Genomic DNA, 21,081 nt, shown 5'->3' with positions numbered 1-21,081 from the left:
GACGTAGGCATGCCGGTTGGTAAATAAAGCGAAATAGCGGTTTGATCCTTAGAATTTTCTTAATTCTAATTATTTGTATGTAAATAAATGTTTTATACTCTCAAAAAAAAAAAAAAAAAAAATTATTTGATATCATACAACACATAATAATCTATTAAAATTCATATAAATTTAGTCAATAACTGTTTCCTTACCTTCAGCTTAATCCCGTTCGTTGTGGAAAATAAATTTCTGCACAGCGTGACGCACAAACTAAACCTTGCATTTTCGAGCCCAACTGCCTTATAAATTCCAAACACCGGGTAATACAGGATGATAATATTACAATAATGTAAAAATGCGTTAGATATTAGTAGATTTTTGCAACTAAGTTGGCAAAAACTCCGTGACGTGAGTGGAAATTTCCACTCCATCGATTTTAAAGGACAACTATAAATTAAACATTTGTGCAAATTTTTGCTTTAGGTGCTATGAAATGAGATTTTAAATAGATTTTGGCTAATACGATCTTATCACATTACAACCAGGTTCGGGCCTAGAAGGCGGCAGGTATATAATATTTGGATCCAAAGTATGCAAAGTGTGCATGGGACACTCAAAAATCATCTCCTTTTCTTCAGTTTTTGTACATTTTTTTTACTTTTAAGTACCATTTAATCAGTTGTTTTACTATAAATACTCAGATAATAAATCACTTTACAATTTTTGTATACATGTAGTACACTTTAAAACAGTATTTGACGGTAAAAAAGTATACCAAAGTCGTGGGACAGTGATATTTGACCCAAATATTTTTTTCCGAAAACGCCCACTGACCCCAAACCCCACCTTTGACCACCGAGCCGTGCTCAATTCAGGTGCGCTACTAATTTGGGACGATCGCTTTTTAATATCACAATTCGGACCTCAATCGGCTACGGAAATGAAGGATTTCCTTTGTCCCATTTGGACCTTAAAATTGTAATGGAGTGAGAAAAAGATTTATATCCCTTGTGAAAAGTTCGGGGTTTATTTGCGAATGGTTGTTGTGTTTCGGAATAAAGCCTATTAATGGGTTTCAAAATACATTTGAGATTATATTTTTTTTGATCAGCGGGGTTTTCTGTCACAAGCATAATTGTTGCTCAAAAGAAGATCGTAGCCTATATTGTAAAAACACTTACTAAAGCCAATAAAATAAAATATTTACTTTTTTTAACTCTGGCCTTAATTTAAAAGGTACAATAGCAGATTTGGCTAAGAGGTGAGGTGTTCAAAAATATCTACTCGCACTCTTATTCTCTAATAATAAAGATGTATATCAATCAGATCATTTTGAACACTTCGCCCGCTTAGCTAAGATTGCTAATTCAACGAATATTATGAGACTGGATGCTCATTTTAGCGCGATTTTACTTATTTTGACCGAGAGGTTGCTTGCTAAAAAACAATTTGTCAATCATTTCGTCTTTTATTAAGAATTAATTAGGTATATACTTGACATATACATCATATTTAACGACATTTGTATTTGATCAGCATATTATATTGTATGATATTTTATATTTGCACAGATGTATGATTAATATTCAAACTCTTTCAAGTATGTGTTAACACTAACTGGCATATTTGGAAAATGTTTTAAATACTTTTTCAAGTCGTAAGGAAGTAGGTAAAATGACAATTTTAGAATTTTTGAGGCAAATGAGCACAGTACCTTACATGTTTTTAAGTTTTCTACATGTTTTAAAGAAAATATAACTCAGTATTATGTTTTTTAAGCTTCTAGAATACTCTCCTTGTAACTGTATAAAGTGCAAAAAAAATCGTTGCATCTCTCAAAGCTCGTCCAGAAATCATGTGATCAAATTTGGGCTACTTTTGACCCAAGGACCCAAAGGACAATGAGGACAAACGTTTGTACGAAAAGGTGATTTCGCGCGGGTCCTCCACTGTCATCTTAAGAAGATTCTGAAGGGACCATGCCAAAAACACGCATAAGCGGGAAATCGTATTAACCGTGAAAAATTGATGATAATAAGTTATAGATATGCCAATCTAAGAAGCCAGATGGAGGACGCGGACGCGGCAGGCCCAGATGGAGATGGCGGGACGACCTAGACACCTTTCTCAGTAACTGGCCTGAGCAGGCGCTATGTCGGGACTCGTGGAAGACAAGGGGAGAGGCCTTTGCCCAGCAGTAGGACACCTTAATAGGCTACAAAAAAAATATGCCAATCTAAAATGTTGTCGCAGAAAACCGTCATAAACGTATTTTCCGGGTTTTACTGTAGATATTTTTTGAAATTCGATGTAGGCGGTAGGTAGCCTAGTGGCATTTGAGTGTGCTCTAGATTCCAATGAGCGTTGACCTACAAGACGCTTCTATATGACGTTAATTATATTGAATCAACAGTGCAGCGTCGAACAGCGCCTGGGACTTGGAGATAAGTAAATGTTTTGCGACTACACAGCTTATAACAGCGCCGACGGTGTGAAAAAAAAACGCTCAATTTAAGGTGCGCTCCAGCGTATCCATTTGTAAAAAAAACAATCGCTGTCGTTTACTTACGTTTAAGAGGCCGGTAACGATTTTAGAGCAGAAATGTAAAATTGATAGATTTAGTCGTTGAAATTGTACACCTTTTGTTACGTAATATCTAAATAACAAGTATTGGTTTCTATTAGCACGTCTTCTCATCTAGCCGTTTAATAGATACATTTTTTGAATACAGACTCACTAAATTAGGAATGCTTTTTTTCTTATGGACGTTTAGGTAAACGCGCGTAATAAAGCACTGATTTTGTCGGCCTCTACGGGCATTCTAACCAATTAAATTTTTGAGATTTTTTTCACATGCACAACTTGTAGTTGCTACAACTTAACCTTTGACAATTCAGTGACCATCAAAGATTCAAAGATTTCAAAGCATAAGACGCCGTGCCGTACACATATTTCTATTCTAAATCTCTGGGGCACGATGTTATGTAACCAGCAACTCTTTGATATAAACGGATTCTATGAGATAAAAATGATCGCCCATTGTGTTGATAATCGCGGCAAGAATAATTAACATGGCCCCGGTTTTTGGGAGAGGAATGTTTTACACTAGTCAAAAAATAGACAAAAACTATAGAAAATTGCGAGTCGGACTCGCGCACGAAGGGTTCCGTACCATTACGCAAAAAAACAGTAAAAAAAACACGTTTGTTGTATGGGACAATATCACTTTGATTTTGATATCGATCGCTTCAGCATAATATATAGGTCTTGCTTTTTTTAAATATTTTTTTTTGTATTGCAAATTTTGAAAAAAGGACAAACCTATAAACCTACTTTTTCATATGTCAATAACATACTAAATAATCATGGAGAATGGAAAATATTTACAAGTGGAAAAACGCTTTCTCTTTTTGTATCGACGATCACGTGCTAAAAACCCCTCCCCTCTCCCCTCCCTCTTAAAATTAAACGTCTGCAACATTGCAGCTATTATATAGTATTAACACCTCTGCATTCGCCGTTAAACAAAATTGGATAATTCGGTATAAACGCTGTGTTTCCATTATCTCTTATTATTATTACGTTATGCTACTCGATTGTTTTAAACACATTTTGAGTTAATTCAATTACTGACTAATTGTTTTGAAGTGTACTGAAGTGCAGTGACTAGTGAAAGCACGTTTAATTATTAGATTACTATATTTTATTTAAGTATCTATCGAATTAATTTAATAAAGTACCTATTAAATCTCTGGAGGATTAAGTAAAAATATTAATTTTTAAACACATATTTTGGGCAATAAATTCACAATTGTTACAAAAAAAGCAATGCTTTGTTCGAATATATTTTACCACCTTACCCTCGCAATTAGTTGGATTTGTTCCAGATGCCATACAACAAAATATAAAAACATTGTTTCAATTAGTGTGCAATACAAAAAAAATACACGGATCTCTTAGCAAAAACTAAAAACTGAACTAAGGGTACTTAGTACTTACCAATACGCATTACAAATATCGTGGTAAATATGTATGAATATTGCGATGTTACTATAAGTTGCGCCATACCTGAAACAAACAAGTTATCATTATTCAAATGTCATCTCAATGTGAGACGTGTTTTTGCTGAAGACCGTCGTGTGTAACTAGCAAGACTGCAAATCCCTTATATCAGTGCTCGTAGAACCAAGATCAGCTGCCCGATTCGAACTTTAAGATAGGTCAATTAATAGATCTAGAAACGAAATGGATTAGATGTGTCAGTGTCAAAAGTGATGTTTTTGTTTGAAGAAACATCACATTTGACACTGACATATCTAAGCCATATCGTTTCTAGATCTATTAATTGACGTAGGTATCTTAAAGTTCGAATCGGGCTGTGGCCCGATCGGTGACACCGAATCGGTGTGTGGTGTAGGATATTAAGACCTGTGGGTCTTAATATCTATGCTCTCGCCCAAATACGACCCTTTATCCCCAACAAATCTATTGAATCTTCTTTTAGAATAGACCTGGTATAAGAAGCTTTGTATATTAAATTTAATAAATTTTATGTTTCTTTGCGTTTCATTATTAAGGTAAGTTAAACGTTCGTGCACGTATTTATTGAACAAACTTGACTGGCCACAAAAATCAAAATTGTGTCTAATTAAGTAAACAGTAATTTGGCCCAATTTGTTGTATCGCAACTGTAACCGCTAAATTATTTTTAATAAGATAATATCTTAATAAGCAAAAATATACATATAAACTCCGTATAAGATAAATAAACTCTACGATAAAAACGTGCCTCCAAAAATCAAGAAAAAATTATGCTCGCCTTTGGCCTATACTCGTGTATATGGCTACACCATTTATCCTCATAATTTCAGCGTTTTAACACAAAATGGCATAGCTGTAAACAGTATGCGCCTCAAGTCGTTAAGTTAGACAAGGCGAGGCACTCGGTTATTGAGCATTTAATTATCACGCTCGGCAACCTGTCATACTCGTGCTGAATTTACTGGTTTATTGGACATTTGCGACCCAGCCACGTTTCTTCGCACGTTTTAAGGCCGTAACACACTATCGCACCGCACCAAAGTCATTGTGCGACGCACCGATAAGTAAGAGCGAGAAAGAAATATCGCTTTCTCGCTCTTAAGGCTCCGTCTCACAGGCGCGTTTTGCGGGCGGCGCGTGAGCGGGGCGCGCCGGTTTTACATATAAAACGGTCACGCCGCGCTCACGCCCCGCCCGGAAAACGCGCATGTGTGACGGAACCTTTACTTATGGGTGCGTCGCGCAATGACCTTGGTGCGGTGCGATTAGAGTTGCCAACCGTACTATATTATATAGTATTGTACTATATTTTGGCTCTCTGTACTATATACTTTTGGAAAAATATATAGTACGCTAAAATACTATATTTCCGATTAAACGTATATTACACTCATGTTTAGTATTTTATCTGAAACTATATTTTTTTGGAATGTACTATATTTTTATTCCTTATTCTGGAAAATACTATATTCCACCAAAAAAAGTTGGCAACCCTAGGTGCGATAGTCTGTTACCACTATTACACAAAACCTTAACAAATTATACACCTAAACCTTCCTCAACAATCACTCTATTGATAGGTGACCGCATGACAATCCGTTTGGTAGTCTTCGAGTTTATTGCGATACACACAAACAGACAGACGCGGAGGGGGACTTTGTTTTAAAAGGTGTAGTTTGCGACTATTGCACTTAAAGGTGCTGGAGGCTAATTCAAACTTGCATTTGGACATCAAAATTATATCTAAATGATCATTTTGTCGCCGTTCATCCGCGCGTTCGTTCGCGCCAATACATTTAAGGACCAGTACGAGGGAAATGGACGCGCGAATGATAACTAAATGACAAGTCAATGACATCATTTAGACAGCAATTTGATGTCAAAATGTATGGTCTCTCTACGTGACAGCGTGATAAAACGGTACGCACTCTGTTAAAAAGTGACAAATATTTTGTCACATGGATAAAGCCATCCATAATGGGCGTACTGGTAAGGCTAGACAGATAAAGTACTGTAGACGTAGAGTTAAATGACTTTTGTACCTAGGGACTCATACTCTATCCACGTTAACGAGCTAGTATAGCGGTCTCTCTTTTGCACTTTTGTATGCAGATGAAAAGGACAAAAAAGGGCAGTGGGACATTTTAGAACATTTCATAAATCCTTCTAACTTGAAACTTTCAAACGAATATTTGTAGGAAGAAGAACCTATTACTTACTCGTAATTCATTTAATCTATTCTCATTTTAATTTACTTAGGAAGCAACTGATTTACTCTGCTGGTACAATTAAATAAATTAAATACATCCTGTCTGGTTTCTAGTTGCATTATTACAAATACGAATATATATTACAAAACTGTATAATTTCATTATGCCTGATTTAATATAAACCATATTCACTGTGTACTTAAGTCTAACTTTCAAGCTCACTTAAAGGAAAGTAAGACAGTTTGAAACTACCGTATTTTATTTCTTTGACACTCTCACGACTCGCGTATAACAATAGATTTTCAGCATAATTCTGTTTTTTTAGTAACAATGCATGTTTCGACATGACGAAGCAAAAAATATGCCTTACTGTTATGTTCTATGTAACTTTTCCATTTTAATCGAGTAAAGCTGCATTTGCCTACAAAGCTGTACAAAATATAAATACCTCAGCAGACTTAAAAATATATAGATTTTATTTGTCTATTTACAAAATAAATACAGTTACCTATTCTTTTTTCTTTCAATTTTTTACTCTGCACGTGCACGATAAAAGAAACGGAGATAGTTATATTAACAACCCAGAGTAGAATACCATACCGGAATAACGAGTGAGCATAAGCGTAATAGTTTGATGTGCATGTTCTTAATCCAATTCTTCTTTCTGTGTTAAGAGATCAATGAAAATAAATAGACGTTTTAAATAAATACTTGTGTTAATGCTAGTAGAGTCTGTTCGGAAAAAGAAGAGTCGTGGAATGTATGGGCTCCATACATTTCACGACTCTTCTCTTTCCGCACAGACTCTAACAAATGTATGAACTCGCAATAAACACTAAACAGGGTATAAACAATATAAACATGCCGCAGCCACACTTATCCGTATTGACCTAAAGTATGTTTTGACTTTTTTTTCTGTTCTTCACGGCTAAACTTTATTCTGTTAGTTAAGTTTTAAGTAATTAAACTCAGGAAGAAATAAACTAAACCACAATCTCAGTCTAAAACGTGGAAATGTAGTTGAAATTTCAGTAAATCGCTAACTTACCGACACTATACAATTTGCTTCTTCCTCCTTAGACATTAAAGTAGCTATTTGTATGAATTATTTTATTAAACTTAAACAGTTTTAAGTATACAAAGTCACGTTCGTAAACTTATTAGCGAATAACAAGGATGCAATTAGCTTAAAGTAATTAACAATAAACACTTTCGTTGGAACGAGCGCAATTAATGCGAAAATATTTTCTTGAAATTAGTCACCTATTTAGTTTAGAAATTATAATTTTGCAGTTAATGAAGTTAAGAACTATACATTAGTCGCTTTCATCATCATCATCTCAGCCATAAGACGTCCACTGCTGAACATAGGCCTCCCCCTTGGACCTCCATTCGTACCGGTTGGAAGCGCCCTTAAGGCCGTGGTTTTTCTGGCCCGTCACACGCGACCGGCGGCGTCTGGACGTGCGTCGCACGCTGTGCCACACGCCGTCGGTCGCGGGTGCGTGGGTTTTCTGGCCCGCGGCCACCCGTCGTCGGGGAAGGAGCTCAGTCGCATTGTGCCCGCTTTGAGAATTGGTGTGCTGTGCTTTAAATGAAATGAATAGAAAAATACTAACATTTTTATTGTTAGAAGAAGAAGAAGACGATGAAATATTAATATTATCAAAAAATAAAAGAGAGCCAACCGATATATTTAAAAATCGGGAAAATGAAGGTGCATTTTTTAACCTGGTTCTCAAACACTTGATGTGCAATGAAGAAAAATTTACATCTTATTTTCGACTAACTCGAGAACAGTTTGCAAAAGTATTGAATCTGATTGAAAGTGATATTACTACGAAGCGAAGTAATAAATATCCTGTGCCTATTTCTCCAGCTCAAAAACTAGCGGTGTCGATAAGGTATGTACATTTAATAAAATAAATCGAAACAAAAATAATCATTTATTTGTAATTGAAAATTAGGTAGGTAGCTTTCATTTCCTATCATCAGGTAACAAAATTTAACAAAAAGTTAATGTTTACAAATATGTAGCCATATACTTAGACAGTTCTTATTTGCTTAATCAAAAAATCAACATTTTTTTATAATACATAATTAGGTTCACCTTACTTTACTTATTAAATTTAATAAGGCCAGCTATCAGAAGAATCGTAACTTGACGGCATAGGTGTTAATGACAATGATTGGCTATTCTTTATTTCTAGTTCATTAACCATTTGACAAACTTTCAAGCGGGCCTCAGCAATAAGATGCGGTGGAAGTTCGCAAACAATATCTGCCATCGACTCAAAAAATTTGTGTATAGGAGACTTTTTTGGGTCTGATAATAATTTATCAAAAACACGTGCTCTTTCGTCTTGCCTGTGTTTTAAAAGAGAAACTAAATCATTCGTTTTTTTACGTTTTTTTACAGTAGGCTCCACAAACGAGTCATCAGTATTTTGTGGAGAATCTACACTCATATTTTTATCTAGATCTAGATACACACTATCTTGAGATGTATTTTGAGGTGTGTTTTCTTCACATATACTCTCGTTTTGTTCTTCACTTATTTGAACCTCTGATTCTACATTTGTAAGCGTGTGTCGCTGTGATGGTGCTTGTGACAGAAAAGTCAATTGTGACATATATTCCCATGTGTTATTATCATTTTTCGCTTGGCCAGTGCCTGAAGCCGCTTTCTTTTTCTTCATATAGTGATCTCTTAAATGTTTCCAGCGTTTTTTTAAATCTGAAACTAAATAAAAGTTTTCATTAAAGTTACGTTTAATACTTACTTATATTTTTTCTGTTTCAGATACTTGGCAACAGGAGAAAGTTTACGATCGCTAGCATACCAGTATCGTATTTGTCAATCACATCTGTCAAAAATATTTTATGCAACATTTAGAGCTATTTGTAAGCATTTAAAACCATTATATTTACCACAAGTGACAGAAGAACTTTTAAAAAATGTTGCAAGTAACTTTTTAGCTAAATGGAATTTTCCTAACTGTTGCGGTGCCTTGGACGGAAAGCACTGCCGTGTGCAATGTCCGCCAAACAGTGGATCGTTATTTTATAACTATAAACATTTTTTTTCTGTCGTGTTAATGGCCTTAGTGGATGCAGACTGCAAATTTATATGCGTCGATATTGGATCTTATGGAAAAGAGGGAGACAGTGGTATATTTTCAAAATCGGTACTAGGAAAGCAGATCGAACATGGTGGATTTCCTTTTCCTGGTGACGCAAGATTACCAGGTTCAGATATTTATTTTCCACACTTTGTCATAGGAGATGGGGGCTTCAAGTTATTGCCTAGACTTATGAAGCCATATTCTAATGCCCAAAGTCAAGTAGATATTCTTAAACGACAATACAACTACAGGCTTAGTCGTGCACGAAGAACTGTGGAAAGTGCGTTTGGTATATTATCTAATGTTTTCCGAGTGTTTCATACACCTATATTACTCAAAAACACAGACACAGTAGACTACTTAATTCTCGCAAGTTGCTGTCTTCATAACATGCTAATGGAAAATAAAAGCAATGAAAACCCCACAAACTCTAATACCAGCAACAATAACACGAATCAAAGCAATTTGACGGCACTTCGACGGACTGGTGGTGTAGGTGGAGTCGCAGGAATAAATTTAAGAAATGAGTTGAAAGACTATATATGTTCACCTCAAGGGTCAGTGACATGGCAATTAAATATGGTGTAATTATAGGTACTAAGAATGTAAAATTGTAAATAAACACTCACCTGGAATTTTCATTGTTTCACTAATATTTTCCCATTTTCTGTGCTTTAAATTGTTATTTTTATAATCTTTGTCAGACGCGTCGAACAATATAGGATTACAACGTATTAGATTTATTAATAATTCATCGTTGTCTTTATTGAAATGAGACATTTTCAATATCAAGACGCCACCCGCCGTCCGTCGCTATTCTACAAAAATGATAGCGACCGACGCGTGCAGCGTGTGACCTTCGCCCGTCGACCTACCCGCCGCCGGCGGCGTTTCAGAGAAACCACCCTCAAACATTCCCGAACAAAACATCCGAACGTCGTCGGCGGCGGACACGCGTCGGTCGCCGGCCGCCGGCGACGGGTGGTCAGAAAACCCAGGGCCTAACAAGGTCGTCTGTCCATCTTGTGGGTGGACGTCCTACGCTGCGCTTGCTAGTCCGCGGTCTCCACTCGAGCACTTTTCGACCCCATCGGCCATCTTCGCCTTCATCTTCTTCTTAGTCGCTTTAGTTTGTAGATTTCCGTACTACAAAAGGAGAAAACGGAACCCTTATAGTGGCTTATAGGATCACTCGTGCGTCTGTCTGTCTGTCTGTCCGACCATTCTACGTTTCTCCTGTACCTATTACAAAAACGTAAATATAAAATCGTACCGTTCCGTATTATAATATCTCCAAACCGCTGAGTGTAAAAACGTGTTTGTATAAGTGGGACACTCCATACAATTGGTTGTGATTGTGACGGATAGAGTTCATTGCCGGCCGGAGTTGTTGTCGTACACACTGCTGTGTTTGACGCTGGAACATGGATTTGTTGGTCTGATTGTGTGTATTACATACATATACAAGGTGTCCCAAGAAGTAGTGATATACTGAAGCTGGGAGGTAGAGGACCTAGAGGGCTATCTGAATCACCCCCATGTATGTTCCGCGATTTTTCGTGTTTTCGGAGTTATGAGTTTTTTAATTTTTCACCTTTCGCCGAGTACGATGAGATTTTTATTTATGGTGACGTGAATTATTGCGGTAGATGCTTGATTTAATTTGTGTGCTAAGCTGATACAGAGGCCAATTCAGTATGGTAACATTTACTGTCGTTAGATCTTTGAATGGAATTAAAAAAAATCATAACTCCGAAAATACGAAAAATCGCGGAACATACATGGGGGTGATTCAAATAGCCCTCTAGGTCCTCTACCTCCCAGCTTCAGTATATCACTACTTCTTGGGACACCTTGTATATCAGGCGTGGCGTGGCTCACTCCGCGATTTCGTCGCGTCGCTACAAGTACATGCGGCCCACACCAATTTTGGTATCTAGCCATAGTAGTTGCCGCGCACCGCCATGGAACGGACGCTTGCTCGCGCTTGCGCCACCTAGCGGTCATATCTGTCATAATAGACGCGTTTTGTTAGAGAGTGAACCTTCTGTACCTAGTACTATTATTTATTCTGTGGTATTATTCCTATGTTTTCAGTTATAAGGTTAAACTGACTGTGGATAATAATAGAATGCAACAATGTGGTCAATCAATAATAATGACGGGAGATTCTTTGAGCGTTTTTACTAATCCGCTAAATACTTTCAACCCCACTTTTACTTTGGGATTAAATTTCCGAAAATCCTTTTTCAGTGGTGTTTTACAACTCTCTCTCTCTATCTCTCTTCCTAGCTATCCATCCCACATGGTGGCGGGGTCAGCTTTCCTGCTTAACCTTCTCCACTTGGCCCTGTCCACGACATCGTCCTCGGATAACTTGCACTCACTCATGTCCTTTAGCACTACACCCTTCCATCTTGTGCCGTGTGGTGCCGGCATCAGAAAAGAATAGCACCACCCCATCTCGTCCCGTGGGTGTCGTATAAGGCGACTAAGGGAAAACTGGCGACAGATATGCATTGTTTATATAAAAAGTTACCTTTGAATGTCATCTAACATAATTTGTTGATACGGCAATGTCAAGAAATACGGCCTAAAAATATCAGCCTTTTATCGTTATGTCTAATAAATGGACAATTAAAATTTAACAATATAACCCTCCGAAACTTCTGTAATTATTGACGGCCAGATTCGAACTTTGCTAATTTTTGACGTAGGTATCTTAAAGTTCAAATCAGTCCGTAAGTTTTAAATTTTAAACCCAACCCAATCCGGATCCGGAAAACAATTTTCTCAGAAGTAGTATATCAGTGTTGCGCGGAGCAAAAAGTTAATAGATCCATTACAGCATGATGGCGATGGTATGAGAACCCACATCTATAGTTCGTTTTTTTAGCATTAGAAAGAACTTGCAAGAAGGTAAGCGATCTTGAGATGTCTTTTAATTGAAAAACGCTTTTTAAAATGCAAAAACTATTACTTATGAAAGCAGAAGAATATAAATGATCTTATTAGATTCAAAATTGTTACATATTTGCCGTAACTTATTTTTAAAATGTGTTTTTCAATTAAAAGACACATCAAGATTGTTTACCTAATTTCTAATGCTAAAAAAAACGAACTATAGCTTGATCGATGCTATTTCTTCTTCTATACATAGATTGCGAATCGTTTAGTTCATATCAGCAAGATAACAATTATGTTTGTGAGCAAAAATAATTAAAACTACAGGGTGGCCAAAAGTGCATTCCCGTTGCCAGGGAGGTTTTGGGATTATACTGAGCAACTTTTACTATGGGACCAACCCCAAAATCGCGAAATCCGAATTTTCGGCGGCCGGATACCGAATATTCGGCCGATGGTCAGGCCGAACATCCGGTAACCGGTATCCGGCCAAACAACTATCCGTTGCATCTTTAGTACAGATGTAGTGCATAATTGTTTTCCATCGTATTTTCTCGGAAACGTTCGTATTTGTCATGCTACTTTAGTCAACCTCAGTACGATTTATACCGAGACTGACTGAAATATCAAGACACGTTCGTACGTTTCCGTGAAAATACGATGGAAAATAATTATGCACTACATCTGTTACTTTCATAGCCTTCTAAGGCCCAGCCGTACAAACGAAAAATCCAAAATTTGCCACCGAAATTTGAGCCTATACCCTAGGAAATAGAGTTGATTTTGCGTTGTTTGAAAATGGAATGAAACAATGCCAAAGCGACTCTATTCCAATTGAATATGATTTAAATATGCTCATATCTAGCTTAATCAATTTTATGTTTTAGTCCTACAGTATACAATACAATAACACTAACGTCACTAATGTTAGCCATTCCCATGCTTACGTCGAGTTATCGAGTATGCCTCCATTGCCGGCCAGCGAGCGCCGTGCCTGGCACGGCCGCGGACGCAATCTTTGATCCGATCTGATTTAGATACAAGCAATACTAATCTATACTTATTAACCTTACTATAGACGCCGGGAAACGAAGGGTTGCAGGCCAAGTAAAATATAGATGGATAGGGATACGCGGCCGGCAACCCCGTTTCTCGTCCGAGATTTGTATAGTGCTTTTCTCAAACGTGCAATGAAATATCGATAGGCTACGGTCGCCAAAATCGAGAAAAAAGCTGTCTAAAAATTGATTTTAGCGCTACACAAGTACCAGGGCCTCATGAGTTACGAGAAAGTGTCGTAAACCATCCTGCCGAGCCTACATCTCGCTTGCACTAATATGCAAGTACGAGCGAGATGCATAGAAAGTAAGTTACGTAGACGTGAGCGTTTATGTCAATGTCAAAACTGATGGTAGATGTACTGGCGTACTGGCAGCCGGGGCGCGTAGTACGAGTATGAAGGTTAACTTTACAGGCCTAGGTGTGTAAGGCTGTATGAAATTCCTTTCCATATCATCTTCACTCATCGTACCGGATACGTAGTATGTCCGGCCCTAATTTGAAGTAAGTCATGTCAACTCATTGCAAGTTTTAGAAAACGAAATTAACTGTGCAACGGTAATGAGATCTTCAACTTTGAAGTACCAGTGGGCTGCTTTAGACGGCGCGCGAACTCGCATGCGATTTTAGTTACATCGCGGACTGTTGGTTATACGTCCAAGTCGACAAGTTTTAAGTTTTATTATGTTTAATTATTTCTTTCTTTGTTTTTAACAATAAAGTAATTCTAGATCCTTGTTTAAGACACTTACGGCTGATTTAGACGGCGCGCGAACTCGCATGCGATTTTAGTTACAATGCGGACTGTTGGTTACGACGTTGGGACGTCTAATTCGACCGACCGATCAAAAAGCGCAATGTAATGAAACTCGCATGCGTTCTCGCATCATCTAAATGGGGCCTTATTGTACACACTGACGTATTCCCATGTTTAGTTCAAGTCGACGTACGTGGTGCCGGTGCCAGGCACGGCGGCGCGCGGCGCGGAGTCGCGGACGCAATCTTTGACCGCGTATGAAAAGCTAATTCATTCATTGTAACCATTGTTTCGATACTTATATGTAATTGTAATCTATACACACGGCGCGATTCGGAAAATAAATTGGAGATTCACTAGTTATAAAATAGTAAAGATATGTGACGTTGCACGGCAAAAGGTACCTTATGGCGGTTGGCGCTTACGCTATTATTAACGCCGCTCCTATTGCGGCCGCCATAAGGTACCTTTTTCCGTGGAACGTCACATATCTTTACTATTTCATATCTAGTGAATCTCTAATTCATTTCCCGAATCGTGCCGATAGTTGACCGAAGCGTAGCGAAGGTCTACGTTTTGACTCGGGCATTTTGCTTTCGTATGTCCGTCCGGATGTTCTCCTCTACAGGTCACAATTCTCAACCGATTCTCGTGAAATTTTGTGACCAGATTCTATGGTTAAATAAAATTTTTATGTCAATCCAGTTTTTGGAAATTTTTAAAAATGGCGGAGTCGTGATACCTCGCGCCTAAACAAATAGTCGTATCGATATCATAAGAGATTTTTCTTTTTGAGATATGTTTATAGATTAAATGGCCAAAAATTCAGAAAATTTATTTCGCTGGTTTCGGAGGTATTGAGATATTTAATTTTAACTAATTTTAATTTGAGAATGAGTAGCTAAATTTCATCACCTTATCAGAGAGTCTGGGTTCGATCCCCAGTATTTGTATGCTGGGATATAACTTTTTTTATTTTTTTACACTTTAATTTCGTATAATTTTTTTTAATTTACTATATTTAAAGCTCTTAGCACCATGTAATTTAAAGCTCTGCTCGCGAGGTCTACAGCTCACAGAGCCACTAGTATAGATAAAGTAGAAAAAAATGCTCAGTGCGAACCAGACAATATGGAACCGTCGTAATGGTTGACTGGTAGAAAATGCCTTAAGCCCCTAAAGACATTAAGTCCGCCATTTGTATTTTCTTTTATTGTGCGATAAAGGTTATGTAAATAAATAAATAAATCTACGATCAAACAAACAAAAATACCGACAAATTCCTTTTTGATTCCTGTATTATTTATTATTTTGATTGTGTTTGAAGTAGCGACATAGATAATTATAAAGAAAACTTAAGTAAATGATAATACGGGTCATTAAATCGTAAGAGGTTGCAGGTTCGTGACCGCGAGGCAGGGGTCGGCAACCCAATAACCTACTGACTGAGGAACTTTGGAACCTGAATATTCTATGAACTATTGGCTTACAAATTAGGTGTAAAAACAACAAGCATTTGACGATCAATAAAAACAGAAAAAATAAAAAACCGGTGCGAGTCGGACTCGCCCACCGAGGGTTCCGTACTTTTTAGTATTTGTTGTTATAGTGGCAACAGAAATACCTCACGGTTCATGAGATACAGCCTGGTGACAGACAGATGGACGGACAAACGGACAGACGGACAGTGGATTAGTAATAGGGTCCCGTTTTTACCCTTTGGATACGGAACCCTAAAAATTATGCTCCAATTGCTTTGATTTTGCGATTTAATAACATTGCTGCCGTGCCGTAAAGAGGGAGAGGGAGAGGGAGAGGGAGAGGGAGGGATAGAAATAGAAATAATTTTATTCGTGAGCACAAACACAAAATAAAAACTTATACAGAGAAACATAAAAAAGAAAAAGTGCCACGAAATGGTCTCACCTCAGCATGTTGCTGGCGGCTGCTAGCAGATAGCTGATGCTGAACCCTGGCAGTACCTAGTGGAGCTCGGGTTTAATACAACATAAGCACACGCTGTTTTGGTCATCGGACTCGTCTCGATGAGCACTTAGGAGAGTAGTACCCAAGATAGAGCTGATGCTGAACCCTGGCTGTACCTAGCGGAATTCAGGTTTGGTGCAACATACGCACGCGCTGTTTTGGACACCCGATTCGTCATGATGATCACATGGTAGAGCATTACCCAAGATAGCTGATGCTGAACCCTGGTAGTACCTATTGGAACTCAGGTTTGGTGCAACATAGACAAACGCTGTTATGGTCATCTCTCGTCGCGTCAAACTGCTGTCAAGAAAAAGACTCGAGTGACGATAACGGCGATGTGGCTACCACTTCTCGAGTTGACTACGGATTTGCCGTGTAATAATTTTCTTGTACTTTGAACATTAATATATCCTGATTATTAATCGAAAAATGAAATATGTACCTATACTTATGCGCCACGGCGACAATTATTCAAACTTCGATACGCGTGTGGAAATTTTGCAATTTGTTTGTTCACATGCGTTATGTCCAGGATACTTGTGTTAGTCTAAGAATAAAATAATTATCATTCAACGTTGTAGTTTTATTTTGTAACTTTTTCCTTATCCAGACTTTCTCGTCGCTCAGCGACAATATTTTTTCGAATTCCGTAGATTCATTTCCAATGTACTCGATAGTCGTGTGAGGCACGAAATCTGTGAATTTTTTTCTTTGTCTGTAGAGTACTCGTGATTTTGAGTCTAAATAACCCAAAAGTTGATGGTTATTCATTTTTTCCGAAAACCCCCTTGTACTGTATTGTACCTATAAATAGAGTAGAAAAAATCGTACACGAAATAAATGCAAAAAGATGACTAAATATTCGGTCAGGATGCTTATCACGCACATCAAGATTTACAATACCTATTTCTCTGAATAAATATTTCACAATCACAACCTTTCGATTACCTAAGATCACGTGTAGCCAGGTAACGACTGAATGGCCTGACCTCGCCATTTAGTTAAATTAATCAAGGCAATTCCCGAAACGTGACAAGCGCAAATTGGTTAGGTGACTGAGGCGGCCATTTTGTAATTATTGTTGCCTAGTTGTAAGACAATATAGCAAATTACGTATTTCTTATGTTTGTATATTATGGTTCCTGTCACAAATTATTAAATTAGTATTATTTTTTTTGCCTTGTCTCCACTACCCTAGGTTGTCCAGAAGAGATCGATCTTTAGCGATAAGACCGCCTGTTGTCTACCATAGTTTAAGTTAGAATATTTGTATTGTATTGTATTTTTTTATTTATACTAAACAGCAGCAGCAGTAGATAATATGTACAGTTATTTCCGAAGAATGCTTTTAATGCAGAAACTATCCAGGCACTATAAAACTGGTATAAAAATATCCAGGCGCCTGAATGTACAAAAAATATAGTAGAATAAATATTCCTTTTCAAATCGTTTCAAAATAAAGTTAAATGCCAAATAAAAAAAGGTTGTCGATGCCTGTCCAAGTTTCTCCTCTGGCTCCACAGCCTCGCGTGTCAGGGGTCGACAAAGAATGGCACGTAACTGTGATTTAATTCAAGCAATCATGATTACTCTCCGCTGACACGATCGGCAATCACGGAGATTGTAATTGAAGTCAAATAAAAAAGAATAGATTTAAAGATTAACAATTTTCTTTGCTTTGCACCGCACTCCTCAATTGTCTACCACTTAAACTGACTTAAATAGTCACTATAGTCTGTATCTTTAGGTACCGTAAACTGGGGTGAGTAGGGATTGCGTGGAGAGTTGGGTTATGAATGGGGAGAGAAGGGATGCCGGGGGGAGATGGTTTTTAAAGGCTACTGCTACCTAAATAATGTATTCGTATTACAAATGGAGCTATAGTGATCCAACAATGTTCTAAAATCACCTTTATGTGAAATCCCATCTCACCCCAACTACGAGATACTACGGGGTGAGGAGGGATTTTGTGTTTATCGGTAAAGTTATGAAATGGAACCACCCAAAATCATAAAAAAACTAAAATACAAACGTACAGAACATTTATTATATATACCATTCAGTTTACATATGTAAAAATAAAATGTTATCGAGGTTTGAATGTCAGTTTTCTCCCTACTCACCCCCTTTTACGGTACTTAAATAAAAGTAATCAACTAATTTGTACATTTTCGGGTAGTTATAAGGTTATAACATTTATTGATTAACCAACCAAATACAAAACCGCCTGGATCTGTCACAGAATGACCTGACTTTAACCTACATACATTATTTGATCATGTAATGGCTTTGAGGGTAGATTTTGTTTACTCTTTTTTAAATACCTAAAGATACAGAGTATAGGTGTAATGCATTTTATGTGAATTCTGATCGAACCTACAAGCATTATAGATGTTATTGATGATTAGTACGTATACATAAAATCGAAGTTAACGCTCTCATTTATTAGTGTGTCAGCGAAAAAGTCGTCAAGTCAAGCAAACAATATATTTATTATACAAATTTCAATTCGAATTTAATTTATATGTATAATATTGTAAAAGCGCTAGGGCTACAGCTCTGTAAAACGCATTCAATTTCCTACTGTATCCTCGCGCAATAAAGTCCAAATTCAAACAGTTCCAATGTCTGTTAAGGCTGTTATACACGGTGGGACTTCAAGTGTAAAATTATCTTCGCATGCAGGGAATAGTAAGCAGACCACGTTTTTAATCAATTTCTAACCGGTCGGCTGTCTGACAGCTTTACTTATATGATTAATAGCCAGTTTCTTGGTTTAGATAAGTTATGTGCCCATTTTTATGCCAAGATCGGAGTTCCAGAGGTGTCACATACGCCTTGCCGACCCGTCACAGTGTCATTTTCAGCGATTTTTCATTCCAGTAAACCCGTAGGTACAAAACTGTAATAACTTTGTTTTCGTCAAAAATAATTTTGTCTAAAATAGCCCTGACTTTTCTAAGTAACACATCTGTAAATATTATATCTAATTAAAGTTTAAAACTATGAAATAATAAAGAAGATACACGAGTGATCCTATAAAATAATAATAAATAAATAAATAATAAATAAAGATTCTTTTTAATTAACTGAAACATAATTAGTAATTACATAACTATTAACTGATGACTGATTTTTACGGCACGGCAGCAATGTTATTCAATCGCAAAATCAAAGCAATCGGAACATGATTATTTTTTATTTTTATTTTCTGCCAGAAACAACGTCTGCTTTAAGTTACCAAAATACAGACGTCAGACAACGCTTAGAAATAAATAAATAAAAAACTAATATAATAATTAATTAATTTCTTTATTTCTAAGCATTGTGGTGTCTTTGCAGACGTTTCTGCTTAATACAAAATTAATTTATCAAAATACAGAATCAACAAAACGGTGCCCTATTGACCGACTTTACTAAAACTGTCAATGTAGTCATTTATAATAGCTGACAATGCCGTAATAAAAAAAACCGCCCAAGTGCGAGTCGAACTCGCGCACGAAGGGTTCCGTATCATAACGCAAAAAAATTCACAGATTTCGTGCCTCACACGACTATCGAGCACATTGGAAATGAATCTACGGAATTCGAAAAAATATTGTCGCTGAGCGACGCGAAAGTCTGGATAAGGAAAACGTTACAAAATAAAACTACAACGTTGAATGATAATTATTTTATTCTTAGATTAACACAAGTATCCTGGACATAACGCATGTGCACAAACAAATTGCAAAAATTCCACACGCGTATCGAAGTTTGAATAATCGCCGTTATCGTCACTCGAGTCTTGATCGGCAGCGGCCCATTTGCTGCAAGATATGAAATTTTCTTGACAGCAGTTTGACGCGACGAGAGATGACCATAACAGCGTTTGTCTATGTTGCACCAAACCTGAGTTCCAATAGGTACTACCAGGGTTCAGCATCAGCTATCTTGGGTAATGCTCTACCATGTGATCATCATGACGAATCGGATGTCCAAAACAGCGCGTGCCTATGTTGCACCAAACCTGAGTTCCGCTAGGTACAACCAGGGTTCAGCATCAGCTCTATCTTGGGTACTACTTAACTCTCCTAAGTGCTCATCAAGACGAGTCGGATGACCAAAACAGCGTGTGCCTATGTTGCAACAAACCTGAGTTCCTTTGGTTCAGCATCAGCTCTATCTTGGGTACTACTCTCCTAAGTGCTCATCGAGACGAGTCCGATGACCAAAACAGCGTGTGCTTATGTTGTATTAAACCAGAGCTCCACTAGGTACTGCCAGGGTTCAGCATCAGCTATCTGCTAGCAGCCGCCAGCAACATGCTGAGGTGAGACCATTTCGTGGCACTTTTTCTTTTTTATGTTTCTCTGTATAAGTTTTTATTTTGTGTTTGTGCTCACGAATAATTTTTTTTTCTATTTCTACCCCTACCCCTTCCCCTACCCCTACCCCTATCCCTACCCTACCCTACCCCTACCCCTACCCCTACCCCTACCCCTACCCCTACCCCTACCCCTACCTCTACCTCTACCTCTACCTCTACTACCTCTACCTCTACCTCTACCTCTACCTCTACCTCTACTACCTCTACCTCTACCTCTACCTCTACCTCTACCTCTATCTCTATCTCTATTTCCACCACCACAAGAATGCATAGATTGTCGAATAGTGCGTTATCTACGCCCGTCTCAAACAGGATAGATAGAGTTAGACCAAGAACATCTGCAGCGATTTTGATAGCCCACGCAGTGCAAGTGTTATTCTGCCGTCATAATCCCGATAATTCACAACAAACACCGATAACGAACTCTGCGAAACATGAAGTCATAAATGTCATGTGAAAAATGTCGTTCTGACTTTTTGACTATTTTAAGGTTAGGCTACAGGGCAAACCCTTAACCCGATCGTCTTTGTTTTAGGCTCAAATTGTAGCTGACTAAATTGTCCAGAGCCGTTTTTCTCAAATTTTTGATATCATTCTTCGTTTCCAAATTATCGAGCACCAAAATCAAAAATTCGGAAAAAATT

The 21,081-nt window shown here is 37.6% G+C and overlaps 1 protein-coding gene and 1 long non-coding RNA gene across 3 annotated transcripts in view; one reads left to right on the top strand and one right to left on the bottom strand.

Moving 5' to 3' along the window:
* The window catches only part of LOC134795643 (low-density lipoprotein receptor-related protein 2), a 404,540-nt gene that overhangs the window by 368,502 nt on the left and 14,957 nt on the right, over window positions 1–21,081 (bottom strand). The gene's annotated exons all lie outside the window — the stretch shown is intronic.
* On the top strand, window positions 7,750–9,994 carry LOC134795836 (uncharacterized). Its single transcript, XR_010144867.1, has 2 exons — window positions 7,750–8,138; window positions 9,038–9,994. It is a non-coding gene; the product is annotated as an uncharacterized LOC134795836 (long non-coding RNA).

Source organism: Cydia splendana, chromosome 12 (genome assembly GCF_910591565.1).
Source record: "Cydia splendana chromosome 12, ilCydSple1.2, whole genome shotgun sequence".
NCBI classification, from domain to species: Eukaryota; Metazoa; Arthropoda; class Insecta; order Lepidoptera; family Tortricidae; genus Cydia; species Cydia splendana.
Note: the sequence above shows the minus strand (reverse complement) of the source record. Positions and strands in the feature narration are given on the sequence as shown.